Source organism: Pongo abelii, chromosome 2 (genome assembly GCF_028885655.2).
Source record: "Pongo abelii isolate AG06213 chromosome 2, NHGRI_mPonAbe1-v2.0_pri, whole genome shotgun sequence".
NCBI lineage: Eukaryota > Metazoa > Chordata > Mammalia > Primates > Hominidae > Pongo > Pongo abelii.
Window position 1 is genome coordinate 67,017,947 of NC_085928.1, and position 14,442 is coordinate 67,032,388.

General features: G+C 47.7%; 1 protein-coding gene across 2 annotated transcripts in view; it reads left to right on the forward strand.

Annotated features, from left to right (window-relative positions):
• The first annotated feature begins 10,226 nt into the window (after positions 1–10,226).
• The window catches only part of VGLL4 (vestigial like family member 4), a 163,364-nt gene continuing 159,148 nt past the window's right edge, over positions 10,227–14,442 (forward strand). The window contains 1 exon segment of one of the 2 annotated variants that reach the window (NM_001131575.1): positions 10,227–10,358. The gene's annotated coding sequence lies outside the window, so the exon portion shown is untranslated. 2 annotated transcript variants of the gene reach the window in all.

Consider the following 14,442-nt stretch of genomic DNA (forward strand, 5'->3'; position numbering starts at 1 on the left):
ATTCAAACCCCAGCAAATTCCAGCTCCATGTGGTGGTGCAGAGAGGATGGGAAACCAGGAGGAGACGTTTCCCTTCAGAATGGAAGCAGTTTTGTAAGAAAGTAGATACAATTTTTTTTCTTTTTGTTTTTCATTTTTCTTTTTTTTTTTTTTTTGAGATGAAGTCTCACACTGTCGCCCAGGCTGGAGTGCAAAGGCGCAATCTCGGCTCACTGCAACCTCCACCTCCCGGGTTCAAGCGATTCTCTTGTCTCAGCCTCCAAAGTAGCTGGGATTACAGGCGCGCACTACCACTCCCGGCTAATTTTTTGTATTTTTAGTACAGATGGGGTTTCACTATGCTGGCCAGGCTGGTCTTGAACTCCTGACCTCGTGATCCACCCACCTTGGCCTCCTAAAATGTTGGGATTACAGGCATGAGCCACTGTGCCCAGCCAATTTATTTTATTTTATTTATTTATTTTTTTGAGATGAACTATCACTCTGTCGCCCAGGCTGGAGTGCAGTGGTGTGATCTTGACTCACTGCATCCTGCATCCCAGGTTCGAGCGATTCTCTGCGTCAGCCTCTAGAGCAGCTGGGACTATAGGTGTGTGCCACTACACCTGGCTAATTTTTGTATTTTTAGTAGAGATGGGGTTTTGCCATGTTGGCCAGGCTGGTCTTGAACTCATGACCTCAGGCGATCCACCCACATCGGCATCTCAAAGTGCTGGGATTACAAGCTTGAGCCATTGTGCCCCAAAGTGCTGGGATTATAGGCTTGAGCCACTGCGCCCTGCCAAATGCAATTATTTATTTAGAGATTCTCCAAAGGTCTTTTCTGAGTGAATTTAGTGATATTATTGAAAGATTGTTCAATGAGAAGTTGGACCAGCTGGTTTGCATCCTAGTGTTGTACTGCTCATGCAAATGTCCTACCCTCTCTGAGCCCCTGTTCTCTCATCTGTATAATGGGACAATCTTTTTCATAGGATCACACTGCATTAAATGAGAATGTTCAACACTGCACACACTTGGCACCCAATAACCTTGTCTTTCCTTCCTCCTTCTTTCCCTCCCTCCCTCCCTCCCTCCTTCCTTTCTTCCTTTCTTGCAGTCAATAGTTCGAGACCAGTTTGGGCAACGTGGTGAAACTCTATCTCTACTAAAAATACAAAAATTAGCCGGGTGTGGTGGCATGCGCCTGTAATCCCAGCTACTTTGGAGGCTGAGGCAGAAGAATCACTTGAACCGGGAGGTGGAGGTTGCAGTGAGCCAAGATCGCACCACTGGGCTCCAGCCTGGGCAACAGAGTGAGAATCTGTCTCATAAAAAAAAAAAAAAAGAAAGAAAGAAAGAAAAAAAAAGAGAGAGAGACAGGGTAACAGGGCAATCCCAGTTGGAAGAATTTCACTCTGGGGTGTTGTTGCATTCCACCTATGGAAGAAAACACACGTTCATTCTCGGTAAGTTTCCTCATTCAAACCACTCTCTGTCTGAGAGCAGCTAGTGAGCTGTGGCCAAATTCTGACTGGCTTTGAATCCAGCATCTGCAACAATTTTTTAGTGTGTTGAAAAAGGCTTTTATTTCCCGTCCCAGCCTAGTGAAGTTTATTTATAGGAAAGACAGCAAGAATATATTGCATGTTGAATTGTTCTTATAGTATTTAAAGGAAAATTCCTTGTGTGAGGACAAAGTCAGTCTTTAGAATAGTGTTAGATGCCACTCAGGTGTCTGGGTCTGAGCAATCCTTCTGGCCATAAATTTGGTCTTGCTTAAGGGAACTTTTTCAGAGCCATGCTGTGAAAAGAACTGACATTCAGAGGAACACACACCACCAACTCCCTGGCAAGTTTTTTTTTTTTTTTTTGAGACGGAGTCTCACTCTTGTCTCCCAGGCTGGAGTGCAATGGCGCGATCTCAGCTCACTGCAACCTTCTCCTCCCAGGTTCAAGCGATTCTCCTGCCTCTAACTCTCGAGTAGCTGAGATCACAGGCACCTGCCACCATACCTGGCTATTTTTGTATTTTTAGTGGTGACAGGGTTTCACCATGTTGGCCAGGCTGGTCTCGAACTCCTGACCTCAGGTGATCTGCCCACCTCGGCCTCCCAAAGTGCTGGGATTTCAGGCGTGAGTCACCGTGCCTGGCCTCCCTGTCAGGTTTAAAAGGGTCCATCTCCAGACCTGGGGACATCGCCCTCAATCACAGCTCTTCGACTAATTGCCAAAGGGGCATGAAGCTCAGGTCACAACTACTCACAATGGGCCCATTGTGGACTCCATCCAGTTGGGCCACAGTGGAGATGAGCTTCCTTCCAGGCTCTGAGGCAACTGCAAGAAAGAAAGGAAGGGGATTAATTTTTATTGAGTGCTTACTGTGTACTTAGCACTGTTAATGCCTTCATATACACTTGTATAGACATTTTGCAAATATTTAAACCTTGTGTAGCTTTACTATTTACTACTTTCTGAGTCTGTGACCATATTTCTGAACAGTAGAGGACTTGGCACCCAGATGTGGGTTTGAACTCTGAGTACCCACACTAGAATGATAGCTCAACAAGGGCAAGATTTGTTCACTGCTGGAAATTCACTGCTGAGAGCAGTGTCTTACACACAGCAGGTATGGCCTCAATACATAGGTTGAATTACCAAGTGGGCTGCTTATTTAGCTTCTTCAAAGCTCTGTTTCCTCAACAACAAAAGTAGGAAAAATAAAACCTACATAATATTTCATTTTTTTTCTTTTGAAATAGTTGCAGATTCACATGTGATTATAAGAAATAGGCCAGGGGCTGGGCGCGGTGGCTCACGCCTGTAATCCCAGCACTTTGGGAGGTCCAGGTGGGCGGATCACCTGAGGTTGGGAGTTCGAGACCAGCCTGACCCACATGGAGAAACCTTGTCGCTACTAAAAATAGAAAAATTAGCCGGGTGTGGAGGTGCACACCTGTAATCCCAGCTACTCAGGAGGCTGAGGCAGGAGAATTGCTTGAACCTGGGAGGTGGAGGTTGCTGTGAGCCGAGATCGCACCATCACATTCCAGCCTGGGCGATAGAGCTAGACTCTGTCTCAAAAAAATAAAAAATAAATAAAAATAAATAAATTAAAAAAAAAGAAATAGGCCAGGTACAGTGGCTTATGCCTGTAATCCAGCACTTTGGGAAGCCAAGGCGGGAGGATCACTTGAGTCCAGGAGTTTGAGACCAGCCTGGGCAACATGGCAAAACTTTGTCTCTAGAAAAAAATACAAAAATTAGCCTAGTGTGGTGGCACATGCTTGTAGTCTCAGCTCCTCAGAAGGCTGAGGTGTGAGCATCACTGAAGCCCTGGTGGTGGAGGCTACAGTGAGCAGAGATTGCACCACTACACCAGTCTGGGGAACAGAGCAAGACCCTGTCTGAAATAATAATAGTAATAGTAACATCTGTTAGCAAGCAGTTGCTTCTCAGTGCAGTGTGAATATGAGTCACTTGGGAAGCTTGCTGAAATGCAGATCCAATTCAGCAGGTCTGGGTGGGTCCTGCAAGCCTGCATTTCTAGCAGGCTCTCAGGGGATGCCGGATGCAATTAGTCTGTAGGCAATCCTGAGGAGTGAGGGGCATAAGCAGGTGGACTCTGGAATTGGACCACCAGGGTTTAATTCTAGTTGCACTCTTACTGTCTTTAAGACCTTGGACAAGTAATTTAATGTCTACATGTTTCATTTTCTTTGTGTGCATAAGGAGGATGCCTATAATTCCTACCTTACAATAGCATTGTTATGAGGCCAAAATTCGATACTTGTCGTAAAGCACTTCGAGTGGTGCCTGAAACATAGCGAGTGCTCCTCAAACATTAGTTATTATTATTATTTTAGATTATTTCTTATTCTTTCCTCTCTCCCTGAAATAAGATCATTTTGTTTTTCCACTGAGTACTTTGGTTCCCAGAAAAGTAGAAATGCACCTGTTGTCACACTATGAGAAAAGAAAGAAGTTATTGCTAGATGGGATTTTTAGCGCTCCTCCACCAAAAATGGCAAACATCTGGTTCACTCATTCTTTTCTTTTTTTTCTTTTCCTTTTTTTTTTTTTTTTGAGACAGAGTCGCCCAGGCTGCCAGGCTGGAGTGCAGCGGCACGATCTCAACTCACTGCAAACTCCACCTCCCAGGTTCAAACAATTCTCCTGCCTCAACCTCCCAAGTAGCTGGGATTACAGGCACATTCCACCATGCCTGGCTAATTTTGTACTTTTAGTAGCGACAAGGTTTCACCATGTTGGCCAGGCTGGTCTCGAACTCCTGACCTCAAGTGATCCGCCCGCCTCAGTCTCCCAAAGTGCTGAGATTACAGGCATGAGCCACTGCACCGGGCCAGGTTCACTCATTCTTATTCCCTGCCCATAGCAGACATTAAGAATCAATCTTGACACTTTGTCACTAAGCCTCAACTGTGCTGCCAGAGCCCTTCTCAAGAGAGGGCTCCAGGCAGAGCAGGTGCTCAAAAGGAAACCTGTTTGCCAAACCTGATCTGGTCTCAGCTCCCCACAGAGGGGGAGACTTGGAAGATGCAGATTTATACAATGACTCACTTTGTCACCTAGAGAGGAGTCTGAACTAGAACCCACATCTTCTGATTCCTCAGTGCTTTTTGTGGAACAAGTCAGAGTGAAGAGAAGAAAACAGGAGAGATTCATGAAAGTACATCATAAGCAAAGGGATATGGAGTAGAAAAACACATTTTCCACAGCCAGGTTAGTGCAGTGAGGGCAACAGTAGAAGTCTATATGTACTGCAAGCAGTTCAGATTGGCAGCTGTTGATATTCCCCTTATTTGCCCCTTAGAAGTATGACATGGGAGGACAAACTGGAATATAAACTACTTATTGGCAATTGGCGTGGAAGGGAAAACTTTTTTTTATAACACTCACCCATTGAACAGCCTTGAGAAATTGTTAACTGATGAACTGAACTCCTTAGCCCCTTCCACATGTGGCATTGGTTGTGCCCATCTTAGAGCCATTCCACCCCACGCCCACATGGACCATGTTTCTCATCACTGGACTGTGCTTGACTTCACTGACCCTCATGGCTGTGTGGCTTCCAGGGAGATCAGCCGGCAATCATTTCTACGGATTAGTGGAAAGGGAAGAATCAGGCTGGGCGTGGTGGCTTACGCCTGTAGTCCCAGCACTTTAAGAAGCTGAGGTGGGATGATCGCTTCAGCCCAGGAGTTCAAGACCAGCCTGGGCAACTCAGTGAAACCCCATCACTACTAAAAATACAAAAAATTAGCTGGGCATGGTGGTATATGCCTGTAGTCCCAGCTACTCAGGAGGCTGAGGTGGGAGAACCACCTGAGCCTGGGAGGTTGAGGCTGCAGTGAGCTGAGATTGCACCACTTCACTCCAGCCTGGGTGATGGAGTGAGAAGAAGAAGAAGGAGAAGGAAGAGGAGGAGAAGAAGAAGAAAAAAAGGAGGAGGAGGAGAAGAAGAAAAAAGGAGGAGGAGAATAAGGAGAAGGAGGAGAAGAGGGAGGAAGAAAAGGAGAAGGAGGAGGGGGAGAAGGAGAAGGAGAGGGAGGAGAAGGAGGAGGAGAAGGAGGAGGGAGGAAGAGAGGAGGGAAGAGAAGGAGGAGGGAGGAGAAGAGGAAGGAGAAGAGGAAGGAGAAGAGGAGAGGGAGGAGGGGCAGGAGGAGGAAGTGTAAGAGGAAGAGGAAGAAGAGGAAAAAGAGGAGGAGGAAGAGGAAGAAGAACAGGAAGAAGAAAGAGAAGAATCAGATTCTCTGAGCAATTTGAACTATGAAGATACGGAAGGAGTCAGTTACATATGGGGGCAAAAGCTAAAAGGGGTAATAGAGAGAGTAATAAGGGAGCCAAAGCTATGAGGAAAGTCCTTGGCAGAGAGATAAGAAAGAACTAGATTGGGGAGGACGCGCAAAGAAACAGAGCAAAAGGGAAACCGAGAAGCTGTGTAGTCGATGGGTGAGAGCACAACACAGCCACAACACGTCCTTCCTACTCTGCACTTTTTTTTTTCATTTTCCTTTTTACAATGTTTTACAATGAAACAGGGCCGGGTGCGGTGGCTCATGCCTGTAATCCCAGCACATTGGGAGGCAGAAGTGGAGAATCACCTCAGTCCGGGAGGTGATTGAGGATCACTTGAGGTCAGGAGTTCGAGACCAGTTTGGTCAACATGGTAAAACCCCATCTCTACTAAAAATACAAAACTTAGCTGGGTGTGGTGGCAGGCGCCTGCTATCTTAGCTACTCAAGAGGCTGAGGCAGGAGAATTACTTGAACCCGGGAGGTGGAGGTTGCAGTGAGCCGAGTTTAAGCCACTGCACTCCAGCCTGGGTGACAGAGCGAGACTCCGTCTCAAAATAAAAATAAAAAATAGGCCAGGCGCGGTGGCTCACACCTGTAATCCCAGCACTTTGGGAGCCCGAGGCGGGTTGATAACCTGAGGTCAGGAGTTTGAGACTAGCCTGGGTAACATGGTAAAACCCCATCTCTACTAAAAATACAAAATTAGCTGGGCACGGTGGTGCATGCCTGTGATCCCAGCTACTCAGGAGGCTGAGGCAGGAGAATTGCTTGAACCTGGGAGGTGGAGGTTGCAGTGAGCCGAGATCGTGCCACTGCACTCCAGCCGGGGCAACAGAGTGAGACTCCATCTCAAAAATAAATAAAAAAATAAAAATAAAAATATAAAAATAAAATAAAATAAAATGTTTTGCTATGAAACAATCCAAACATGTAAGAGCAGATAGAGTAGTGTAACCCCCCCTTGTCCCCCACTGAGGGGCTAACCTCAACACCCTCCTCTGCACCCATCACTCAGCTTCAACAACGATCAACTCTGGGCCAATCTTGTGTCTTTGCTACCTCCACTCAGTCACTCCCTTGATTATTTTGTTTTTAAAATACACATCTGGTGCATTTATAAAATCCTTGGGTTGAAATATATACTCATCAGTGGTCTATGTACAGCCTACCTTTATTTATTAGCTACTTAATTAGTATTGTTTTCTTTTTGATTTGCCCAGTTATGTTCCTTATATATTTTTTAAACTTGTGGTAAAATATACATAACATAAAATGTACCACTTTAACCATTTTGAAGTGTTTAGTTCAGTATGGCATTAAGTACATTCACACTACTGTACAACCATCACTGAAGTTTTTTGTTTTTGTTTTTTTTGAGACAGGGTCTCACTCTGTCACCCAGGCTGGAATGTAGTGGTATCAACACAGATCACCGTAGCCTCAACTTCCTGGACCCAGGTGATCCTACCATCTCAGCCTCCCAAGTAGCTGGGACTTACAGGCATGTGCCACCACACCCACCTAATTTTTGGATTTTTTTGTAGAGATGGGGTTTCCCCGTGTTGCCCAGGCTGGTCTCAAACTCCTGAGCTAAAGCAATGCACCCGCTTTGGCCTCCCAAAGTGCTGGGAATACAGGCATGAGCCACTGCGCCTGGCCTAGGTAGTTATTTTTAATAGAGAACCTGTGAACCTACCAAACTAGGACCTAGATAACAATGTTTAACCAAATGGTTTCCTCCCATCCAATCCCATGCCTGCCCCCACCCCCACCCAGGTAATCCTGGCATCATCATCCCCTCAATTTTTATTTTATTTTTTTTTTTGAGACTCAGCTCTGTCGCCTAGGCTGGAGTACAGTGGTGTCATCTCGACTCACTGCAACCTCTGCCTCCCGGGTTCAAGCGATTCTCCTGCTTCAGCCTCCTGAGTAGGTGGCACTACAGGTACGCACTACCATCCCCAGCTAATTTTTTTGTTTTGTTTTGAGACGGAGTCTCACTCTGTCCCCCAGGCTGGACTGCAATGGCATGATCTCGGCTTACCACAGCCTCCCGGGTTCAAACAATTCTCCTGACTCAGCCTCCTGAGTAGCTGGGATTACAGCAGTGTGCCACTACATCTGGCTAATTTTTGTATTTTTAGTAGAGACAGAGTTTCACCATGTTGGCCAGCCTGGACTTGAACTCCTGACCTCGTGATTCACCCACCCTGGCCTCCCAAAGTGCTGGGATTACAGGTGTGAGCCACCATGCCTGACCTTTTTTTTTTTGTATTTTTAGTAGAGATGGGCTTTGCCATGTTGGCCAGGCTGGCCCTGACTTGTTTTTTATATCATTTTATTGCAGATATATGTACCGCTAAAATTATTTTTAATTTTATTTTTAACATTACAAATAGAGTATTATGCTGTATGTAATCTTTTGGGACTTAATTTTTTCAGTTAACATTGTCAAGATGCATCTGTATTGTTGCAGGTCACTGTAAGTCATTTTAATTTAGGTTACTGTATAATATTCTATGTGTCTGCCATGTTCCACTTCCAGTCCCCCTAGACCTTTAAAACAACCCCCCTTTTTTCTTGCAGTGGTAACTTGAGTGTGTCTCTCCTTTGCACAACTAAAAGAGCCAGACTAAAACGACCAGGCTTAGATGTTGCCAGAGCTAAGTCACGCTAATGCTGATGTAAGGCAAAGAGTGAGATTAATCCTTGCAAAGGTCGAAGACTGGTCACATCCATGAGAAAAGGTCTTCTGTCCCCATGATTTATTTGCAGAGTAAGGTTCGCTCCAAGCAGTGATGGAAATTAAAGAGGCAGCTTTAGGACCTCCGCACTGACCCAAAATGGAAATCATTTAGCAGCAAACAAATGGCAATGTTGTCATAAAGATCAAATGAGATAATAATATGTGGGAACACTTTGTAAACCGTGGGCCATTTTTATAAATATGCAGTTGCACTATTATTGTTATCATTATTCATTTGCATTGTCTGGGCATTTCATTTTCCTCTGTTTATAAGGTGCCCACCTGGACTGGATTTAAGTCAGAAGAGAAGGAAGATGTGAATATTCATTAAACGTCTCTGCGAAGCCTGTAACCCCACACCGGCTCTTCGAAGTAAGAAGCATTATCTCTGTTTTACAGATGAGAAAACTGAGGTTTGATAACTTGCCCCAAGTCCTATAACAAATAGAGGCGGAGTTTGGATTCAAATTCTGTCTGAATCTAAAACCCTTTTTCTGTGTTACCACATTTCCTGGAATCTGCCCAGGCAGTCCTCATTCCTTCCTCATTCCCTGTCTGAGTTTGGCAGGATGCATCTCCTATTTACAGTCTTTCTCAGGATTTCTCTTTTCCTAGTCTAAGATTACTGATGGACTAAAACAGAGTCTATGTAAGAATACCTTTGGGAAGACTGGGAACCTTCCAAGCTTTAATCTGTGAATTTTAATCCAGGAATCGGGAAAGCCAGGGGATCTATGCCTAGGTTGACTTGTCAGTTGGGTTGTCCCATCTCCAGGGGCCCTGTATGGAATGGAGGAGAGTACATTTCACAAGGGGCCCCAAGTTTCGGGCAACACCTCCACCTGCTTTAGGTAAACCATTTAATTTCACTGAAACATGGAACTACGCATACCTGTCTTTACTATCCAACAGGGGCTAAGATCCAGTGAGACACCGTGCTGTTCCTTGATATGATCAGATGAGGCAACAGATGGGAAAACAGTTTGAAAACTGCAAAGCATTTTTTTTTTTTTTCCAGCACGAATGTAAGCTGGTATTTGTTTTCATTGTTATCATTCCCTTTGAGCAGAGCCCTCTCCCAGGGAAAGCCCTTACAGTAGGGGCTCCTAATAATGACTGAGGTTTGAGAACAGCCAGAAGGCAAGCAACATGAAGCCTTTTAAAGCAAACCAGAGGAAGTCCAGTCTCTATTTATTTTATTAAGTTAGCGGCTGGATATGCTAAGCAAATGTTTTCTTAATTGTGGCAGTACAAGAAAACAATAGGGCAAGGGTTGCTGGGGATGGCGGGGGGCGGGTATCAGGCCTCTATCCCCTGGCCCCCCACCACCAAATCCCCAGAGAAAGACAGGAAAAAATTAAAGACAGGCCTTTTCTTTTCGTGGTCACATGTCTGCCCTGCTGCTGTAATATAAGAACCTGCGCCAATTAGAAACGTTTTACCTCCTCCTCCCTGCCCCTCCCCGGGCACATTTCAGAGCAGGCCGGGTTGTGGACGCCAGGAGTTTGCCAAACACAGCAAACACTGGTGTGTGAGCAGCTGAAGGGGACTCTTTCCACTCCGATCTCCCTCCCTCCCAGCCTGTTTTGATTTACTAGGACTTCCTCCTCCGGGCGAGGCGGGGGAAGGAGGCCGCCGAGCGCCTGGAGTTGTGCGCGTGTGCGTGTGCGAGTGTGAAGTGCAGCGCTGGAGTGCAACATGCTGTAATGGGAGGAAACCGAGCAGCATCGGAGCGCCCTGGACCGCCGCGGCCGTTCTGAGCGCAGTGGCGCCGAGCAGCCCCTCCCGCAGCCGGTGTGACCTGTCCCTTCAGGTGCGTGGCCGTCGGCCCGTCGAGGAGCGCGGCTCGGGCATGCGGGTGCCGAGAGGGGGCGACGGGGCCCAGGAGGCGGGGGAGGGAAGGTGCGCCTCGTTCCGGGGGTGAGTGGGTGTGGACGGCGAACCGGCGCGGGCGGGTGGTGCGCCCTTCCTCGGCTGCTCGGCGAGTCGGGAGAAGCGGAGGGCGGCGTGGGTGCCGCAGGTTCGGCTGAACTCCGGACACTTGGCGGGCTGTGTGTGGCGGGAAGGGCAGCAGGTCCGCGGGACGGGTCTGGTCGGACTGTGAACGTCGGCGTCCCGTGCGCTGTCCCCCGGGAGCGGGGACCTACTGTGCGCGCGTGGGGAGCCCGGCGGGCACCTGGGCGCGCACCTGGGCGCGCACAAAATGTGCGTTTGTGTTTGTGCATTTGCACGGAGCTGTGTCCCCTGGCGGGGCCTCGGGGGCCGGGGGCGTGCGAGATGCCGTGTCCACAGCAGTGTGCGCCATGTCCTCTCGCCCTGCCCGCTGGCGCCTCTCGGGAGCGCCCGCCCCGGCAAACCTCACTGCCCCAGCGCGCCGTCATCGGCCCGGGAGGCGCGAGCTGGCACAGGGCGCGCAGCTGGCGGGGGAGGGAAAGCGGCCGTTCCCTGCCGCGGCAGGCCCCGCCCCTGTCTCCCTCCCGGCTCACCTGGGCTCAGCCCCCACCTGCTCCGTGAGGGGCGTGACCGAGGGCGTGGCCTGGCTGGCCTGGCGGAGCCCGGCTCAGGGTGGGCGGTGCCTCATTCCAGGGATTCCTCGCGCTCCCGCGCTCGCGTCCGCCGGCCCGGCCCGCGCGTGCTTGTGCGTGTGCGTGTTTGGCGAGGGCCCGTGCGGGGGCTCGGGCGCGAGCGCGCCTGTGCGTCTGCGCGCCCTCGGGGTGCGCCCCGCGTCCCCAGGTCCCGTCCCCGCCCCTGGGTCCCCCGCAGGGCCAGGCCGGCCCCAGGCGGGCGCGCCCAGAGCCGCCGGGCGGTGAGTGCGGTTGACCCGGTCGGCGGGGCGGGACCCGGGCTGGGCGAGGGCTGGCCTGAGAGGGGCCTTGGGGTGGGTTGTCGGAGCAGAACCGGGATGCCCTGCGGGAGGGAGGAGGTGGCGGGTCCTCGCCGAGCCGCTCGGGAGGCGCCGGTGGGAGCGGAAGCACCTAGGCTCCCAGAGGACGTCCTGGGAGTCGGAGGCGCGGGGCGGGCGAGGAGGCCCGCGCCTGGCATCCCCGCGGTCCCCGCCGGCCTCAGGGAGGGCTGTGATGTGGACTGCGGGAAGGGGCACCGTCGCTTTTCGTGTGCTTCCTGCCCCGTCCCCGAAACAGGACTGCACACTCTCCCTGCACCCAGTGCAGGCCTCGCCGAAGAGCACAGGGCTGTTCACTTTTTGTTTTGCTTGAAGTCTCCTTTGATTCATCACCCTGAGACATTTAACTGTCTTAGGTTATGAAGACAGTGCTTGCTGGGGCTATTAGTATTTATGTACGTTGCTGGCATGTGTTCGTCTGTTTAAGTTAGATGATTAAAAAATCGGTTTCACTTTGATCGTCGGTGCTGTATGTTTGCTAGTTGTAGTCCCTTCTCTGTGATTAATAAGAACCAGCAGCCTGGCGCGGGAGGGTAGGGGTGTGGGGGAAGTGGAGGCGGCTCTGCTGGGTTTTATCAACAGCTGGTTGCCCTCTCTTTGAAAGGCACTGTCTCCCAGTTTGTGGAGTTTTAATATCTTGTTCTATACCCAAGCCTACCTCGACTCAGAAGGAGTCTGGTAGTTGTTTCCTCTAAATAGTCAAAGACAAAAAAAAAAATTAATTTGCCTATTAGGATTTGAAGGTCAGTTTTGCATACCATGTTAGCATACCAAACTTTAACTCTTTCTCTGCTCGCTGAGTCCACCGACTTGTACTGTTCGTTGTTTCCTGCTTGCATCTAATGAAGAGTCTGCGCATGACTGGGAGGGGAGTAGAGTGGGCAGTTTAGGGAGACCTTTGGGGTCAGAGCAGTAAAGCTGTCCCTATGGTGTGATCTTGGGACAAGTTATTTATTATCTCTAAGTCCCAATGCTCTCAGTTTAAATGAAGGGTTTAGAAATACTTGATTCAGAAGTTTCTTGTCTTACGTTCAAGAGAGTTTTGAATTTTTTCTTGTATTTCCTGTTACATCTGGCCTGAAAAGTCATCTGCCCCACGGTGGAAATGATGTAAACCCTTCAATTCGTTGTTTAACTTTGGCAAAAGTTTAATCCTAGGCTAATTTCCCCTGCCACCGTTTTTTCACACTTCTGGGCAGCCTGCCTTTGCTTTCCATTTGGAAGGGAATGCAAACTAATTTTGATGTTGACCAAAACACAGTACAATTAAGAAGATAATTCTGCTATAAATAACTATGGACTACATTCCAAAACTGTGAATGTTGTAGTAAAAACAGCTCTGGGTTATTATTTCTGGAGACTTGAGTTCTAGTCCTATCAGTGTCACCGACTAGCTTTATGACCAGAAATAAGTTACTCATACTCAAACTTTGTGTCTTATTTTCCTTTGTAAAAGGGTGGTAATATCAGTTCCAATACATCACAGAGTTTCAGGAATTACAGAGAATAATGTGCTTTGAAAGTATTTTGTGTTATTTATAAATTCTTTGAAGCTTTGAAAGAGGTACATAAACACAGTTGTTACTGTTATCCCCCAACTGATTTAAAATTATGACTTTATCTGAAGATTTTAACACTTCTTAAGGACATGATAATTATGTAAAAACTTTCACTTTTAAATGTTCTGGGCTGGGCGCGGTGTCTCACCTATGTAATCCCAGCACTTTGCGAGGCTGAGGTAAGAGGATCGCTTGAGGCCAGGAGTTCCAGACCGGCCTGGACAACAGAGAGACTTCTGGCTCCCAACTGTACCAAAAAAAAAAAAAAAAAAATTCTGTAGTGGGAAATTCCTCTTAACCCCTTATGGAGGCAGCCCTGTTACCAGTCTCTGGTGGTTGCCAAAACAAATCCAAAGGGAGATTTTATTTCATGTCTCTTCTAGGTATCTCTCGGAGAGTTTTGCTGTGCAGCTTTTGCCTTAGTAAAATAATGAGTAGGTTAACAGTAAAAGTTGTTTTGTAACTTTGAACATGACCTAACAAAAGTACTAAAAGTTGTAAGCTCGGGAGGGAAAAATAAAATACACGGGAAAATTTTAATGTCACTGAAATTGTGACAGTGTGGTGATTTTAACATACCAATGTGTCTGCTTATTGCCTGTGTGAGATGAGCTGTTGCAGCTATGAGAACCTGGTGAAAGAGAAGTTTTTTGTATGTGTGCGTTAAGAAATTTCTTCGAGGTATGTTAACTGAGGCCCATTTGTGCTTCTTTCAGGGAGCTCATCTAAAGTTAGTGAAGCTATGGGTGGGTGTTTAATAGAAGAGTAAAGTGAATGCTGCTAATCTGTAGCATTTAGGATTTGTCCACATTAACCCCCCCCCCCAAAAAAAACCCCAATACCGTAAGAACAAGATTGCAAAATCTTGATGTAAGATTTGGCAGATACAAACTGCCAAGGTAGGAAAAGGAGTGCAGGAGGTGCTAAAACCAGAACAATTTTACCTACTTGAAATACAGAATAATAGCACTTTTGCAAAGAGAGAAAACTTTGTAGCATGTACTTTGTGTGTCTCATGCCTCAGGTCTGATAACCAGATATAGTCGATCCTCATTTTTCGTGGGTTCCGTGTTTATGAATTTGTCTACTCACTAAAATTTATTTGTAAGCCCCAAATCAATACCTCTGACACTTTCTTCGACATTTGTGGACATGTGCAGCGTGGGAAAAATTTGAGCCTCCCAATGCGCATGTTCCCAGCAGAGCTCAGGCAAGGCAATACCCTGCCTGCTTGTTTCAGCTCTCATGCTGTAAACAAGTATGCTTTTTGCAGTCTATTTAGTAACATGTTTTTATATATTTTTGTGCTTTTTCTTTTTGGAGACGGAGTTTCACTCTTGTTGCTCAGGCTGGAGTGCAGTGGCGCGATCTTGGCTCACTGCAACTTCCACCTTCTGGTTTCAAGTGATTCTCTTGCCTCAGCCTCCCGAGTAGCT